This window comes from Diuraphis noxia, unplaced genomic scaffold, assembly GCF_037042655.1.
Source record: "Diuraphis noxia isolate RWA-SAM2 unplaced genomic scaffold, SU_Dnox_SAM2 contig0001, whole genome shotgun sequence".
In the NCBI taxonomy this organism is placed as follows: Eukaryota; Metazoa; Arthropoda; class Insecta; order Hemiptera; family Aphididae; genus Diuraphis; species Diuraphis noxia.
The window spans coordinates 51,057,056-51,062,726 of NW_028301711.1; the positions used below are offsets into that span (position 1 = coordinate 51,057,056).

Genomic DNA, 5,671 nt, shown 5'->3' on the forward strand with positions numbered 1-5,671 from the left:
AAGTATGACTACTTAAGAACATTTTTGTTTTAAATATTCAATCCATAGCTAATAATTGAAAATAAATTTCTAACTTCATAATAATTTTAAACATTGGTGATTTAGATGAATTTCATCATAATTTGAATATTATTAGCTCATATCATATTCATTAGAGGTTGTATAACTATTTTATGAAGCGGCTGCCTCAAGAAAAATTGGGGGTGGTTATCCTTATGTCTTAGACAGCCAAACTAGATTATAATTTGTACTCTCATAATCACATATGACCAGCATTTAAAATAAGGTAAAAGTAAAGTATAAATTGTAAAAAAATTGGTGGGTGAGTACTTATTTAAGGTCGTTGCATCATAGGAAAAAAAAAGTTCACACCGCCACGAATCGTATTAAGTCCAAATATATAAGTATAATTTTAAATTAAAATAAATTAAATTTACTTTTAAGGTTATAAAATTAATGATTATAATCATTTTTAACATAATTTAAAAAGGATGAAAAAATATTGTATTGTAATAACTAATTTGAATTAACTTGTGCAATGAGTAAATCTTATTATAATATCTATTGTATTTTATAAAATTTAAACAATATATAATTATGCTTTAATAATATTATAAACAATTGACTTAATAATTTACATTTTAATAGTTCACTATATCTCTAATTATTCAACCATAGGTCACTAAATGTTGAAACAGACTTAAGCTTACTTAATTGCTACTATTTATTTATTAAACATTAAGTGCTCGATTGTTTTCACACGGTCTGGATAGGTAATTGTCTAACTGTTACAGTAACGTTTTATTAACTATACAATAATTTAATATCTAGTATATTTGAATGATGGTGTGATGGACTTGGACGGTGTATAATACAATTATTAAGAGGACGATACACTGCTATTTATTTTGTTAGGTACCTATGACATAACATCTATATAACATTTATATCCCAACTTAGGATTACTTCATTAAAGTAAATACACATTTAAAAAAGTATTATCCAAGAAGCTATTATAATTTATAAATACAACAAATTGATTTTAAAATGGAAATCAATGTCACTCATAAAGAATTTTTAAGTAATTTATTTTTTTTGTGAATGGCCAAATGGTATAAAAGTCATAAATTTTAAACATAAATAAAAATATCCATAAAACACGCTAATATTTTTATTATGCAGATGATCATATATATTTTAAGTTATAGGTAATATTTGTTTATTAAATTCTAAAAATAAACAATACTTTTTATTTAGTCCAACTTGTATATTTACTACAAATATTATGATAATTTACAAATTGGTAAAAATAATTAATAAAGTATAAAAGAATTAAAATATCTATCCGATTTTTTTGTATGGGTAGTGGGTACCTCGTGTACTCCGTTTATTTAACAGCAGAACTATGTAAATTATGTTGAAATTATTCAATGTTGAAATCTAATAAATTAAATACAATTTGTTTTTCTATTCGGTTATATGACATCATAATATTTGGTTTCAGTTTTAAATGCAATCTAAAAAATTTAGAAATCACTGCTGATAAATAATAATAATACAAATATATTGATAATATATTAATAGGTTATACCACACTTCGCTGTTCGTCCGCAGTTAATAGGACACAACACCGGAAATTTTATTGTCGTCTCAGTCTTACAAATGCGTAACATGGGCAAATTTACTCTAGGCAGTTCACGTTTTATTCCGTTAGCTTAAAAATTAGAGTGAATAGATCTATTATGAAACTTGATGGTAAGAATATTATTTGTGTTTTGTTGGAAGTTTTTTTACGATAATTCAGTTTTTAAGTGGGTTATGCACGTATAATAAATGGTGAAATAAAAATGCTCGTAACTCATTTAAAAATGGAATTATCGTAATAACTCAATATACGAACACGGATAATCTTCTCACCATTAAGTTTTATATTAGGTCTATTCACTCTAATTTTTAAGCTAACAGAATAAAACGTGAATTGCTTAGCGTACATTTTTTATATTACGCGTTTATAAGACAACAAATACGGTGGTTGGACCTTCTTAAAGATGAAGTGAATGGGATAAACTAAAAGAAAACAATTAAAATCGTTAATGTTATTAAAATATGTTTAAAAAAAATCCTTATAATTAAGTATAAGATAGTAATAAAAATACCTTGTCTTATGATACCAACTTAAAGGACAGTATGAAGTTCTCCTTGTATTTCCATCTAAGTCTAAACTCTAGACTAACTCACTTGTTGTTTGAATGTGAGCACATGTGTCTACGGCACATCAGGCCACAAGGATTTTTAGCGCATATTAATAAACTGATAATTGATAAAAGTGTAGTGCTCAAGTTATAATTAAATAATTCAGACTAATATCAAAAGTTCAAAAGTAATACACAGAATTGAAACTATAATTACTACTATAAATTGCTATCGCACGTTTGTAAGACGGAAACAACAATATATGATTATTATATTTACTTTATATTAAATGGTAATTTATTATGATATAGGTAGTCTGCAAATAAAATATAATATAAAACCAATACGACGTACAATCTTTGAGAATATTATTCGTTACGATTATTGTAATAGACGGGCTTACCCTAAGATAATTCAAACACCGTAATAAACCGATTTTACACGAATGTGTTTTTTCGTGTCGCAAGCGAGTCTGTGGAAGAAATTAGAGAATATAAATAGATAAATAGATAACGAATTCCTTAATTTCAAAAATTAACATCCTATCAATATTTCTAACAGTGTAACGGCAACCCACAGTGAACTGTAAATACCCAGTCGACAGTTCAAACTAAAAATTATAATTCGATAAAGCTGGTCACACACTACGGTTTTAATTGTTCGTGTACGGTGTAGTTCGACATTTTTAGTACACCGATGAACGACACACACTATCCATTTTATATCTTAAATGTGTTCGTACTACACCGCACACCGTTCACGGACAAATAAAACGTAGGTAGTGTGTGACCAGCTTAAGGATAAGGCGAACGACGACAACACTATGACCGGTTGTAACTTGTGACAGCCCGCCTTTAACCGTCTGCCCTGACGCCTAGTCCAAATGGCAAATAGTTCGATCGTTAGCACACGTCATGGGTTCGCGCTCTCTCGTAAGTATCAAATTTATGTTATTATTTATCATGTAGGTACAGTGTAGGGGAGACCGGGGTACAGTGAGACATTTTTTTTCTTTTCCTTATATCATTGGAATTAATAATTTTCATGATTTTGTGTATATATGATTTATTTTAACAATTATGTTAAGCATTTAAATCATGTAATAACATAACTCATAACTTAAATATATTTTAAGATATTATCAAAAAAGTTAATTTTAAATTGCTGTCCCACTGCACCCCAACCCAGGACACAGTGAGACACACAAAAAATTATATTAAAATATGGTATTATATAAGAATCCGCCAAACCTAATTCTAAAATAATGTTTACTCATTTTGAATAATTTAATGGAATTAAAATTAGCTGTAAATTACACTAACTTCTGAATGATTGTAAATACACCATTTTATTATTTTACACTATATATAGGTAATGTTTATTATACTTAAATGTTTATGTTTTTACATAACATTTTTAGTTTTAAGTGTTGTGTTTCATGATCAGCCAACAATTAAATAAATATGTCCTGTATTTTAAAAATGAATAGTATAGGTAATAGACCAACTGTCTCACTGTGCCCCTAACGTACTTTATAAATTTAAGTCATCGGATAATATATTAATTTGCGTTGTAAAATATAGTTAAATACCTTAAAATACATAATTATACATGGTTTTTATAATAATATTTAATTTACTTACCTATATTCAAAAGCAAAAATGAAAAAAAAAATCTTGTAAATTGTAACCAAACAATCGACATGCGTAAACAGTGAAACGCTGATAACAGGTTATCAAGTTATTGGAGCTCATCCATTCCTAGATTAAAATGTTTATAACATCATAAACATCAATTCATTTTATTATCATACTAACGTACATTTAATTTGGCGCGAATTATGAATCTTGTCTCACTGTACCCCGGGCTCCCCTACACGACTTAACAAACATTAAAATATAATACATGTAGGAAGATTTAAATATTGGCATACAGGCGTAAAGCGTGTTGTAATAATTAGCGTATAGCGTGTTCCTTTTCAATCGTCGACTCGTCGTGTTGTGCTCGTATTCGGCATTCGCAGATCTTGAAGATCTTCATTCTAAGGTCTGCGGTGCGCGTGTATAGCCGATAGCCGAGAAAGACAAGGTTCTGCGGCAGGTAGGTAAACTATGCGTTTTATTTTTATTTTTAAGATACCTAACCGAAAGTTGTGTGTTTATAATTTGTAATACCTATAATATGTAGGTACCTACCTACCTAAGATTTTAATAACATGCGTGGGTATTTCTTATAGTTTTTATATTTTTTTGGAAATTACCTGGATTTAATAGATACATTCTTTGCATGTATTAAAAATTTATAAATTAGCATTAAACTGAAAATATCGCATTTTACAACATTATCCATTGATCACCTGATTGAGTATAAATTTCTCCAGGAAAACCTATTACCCCTTTAAGTGAAACAGAACATTATATATTTTTAAATTTTAGAGAGCATTTTATATGTTATGTTTCACTTTTCTAATTACGACTTTCAATATATTGTTATTGTTAAGAAGTAAATCGTCTTTAGTCCTACAGCCTGCCACCTTATCACTTATCAGATTTTTTGGTACTGATTTGGGTGGGTATTTTTTGTAATTCAGTGAGCATGTTTTTGGTACAAATTACGTACTGAAATATGATGTAGTCCTCTTAAAAATGCACTATAGAATATAGATCGTGTTAAATAAAATAGATAAGTAGGTTATATAGTTTATAATATATTTATATATATATACCTAGTTACATAGTTTGCAAATATAATGTTTTCAATTGGTTTAAATTAATATAAAAATTGCATATTTCAAAACTTAAAAATCACGAAGAACTGTGTTTTGTATTAAAATAATCATCTTACATACAAGTATAGTTGATTGATCAAATGTAATAATCAGGTCTTGAAATTTGTTGTATTTGGATGTTTTTTTTTGGGGGAGAGGAGATATTAAATGTATTGCTGACTGGTTAGGTACCATCTTTTAGAGCATATTTTATGAATAACAATTAAAACAATGTAAGTATTATATGATTATATAATGTTTCTTCAAATCTGTACAACTTTCCATTTTCACCCACGTTATCATTAATAAATGTTTAGTCGGTACAAATTATAAAATATTAATTATTTACATTTGTGAAAATTGTGAGTAAAAATAAGAAAAAAAGTGTATATTTTTAAATCATATTTATATAAATTCATGAATCATGAATATTTAACAACTATCAAGTGCATTAATCAATAATGAATGCAAGAAAACACAGAAAAGTTGAGGTGACATTTTTTCAAATAAAATCTCTCATGTTATATGCATGTGTAATGATATTACTTCTACTTCTACTTAACTGTACACCTATCTCTGAGAACATGACTTTATTCATTGCTACAATATGTAGGTCTACTGTGTACATAAATTTATATATTTATTTATTATCCATATTATGCTTACCTATACCAGTACCTATACTCCCTACTGCAATCTATATTTTGAAAA

At 27.5% G+C, this 5,671-nt stretch overlaps 1 long non-coding RNA gene across 1 annotated transcript; it reads right to left on the minus strand.

Moving 5' to 3' along the window:
• Positions 1-1,246: 1,246 nt before the first annotated feature.
• Positions 1,247-2,746, minus strand: LOC149060873 (uncharacterized). Its single transcript, XR_016189578.1, has 3 exons — positions 2,157-2,746; positions 1,592-2,067; positions 1,247-1,517 (listed from the first exon to the last, which is right to left on the minus strand). It is a non-coding gene; the product is annotated as an uncharacterized LOC149060873 (long non-coding RNA).
• Positions 2,747-5,671: the final 2,925 nt, after the last annotated feature.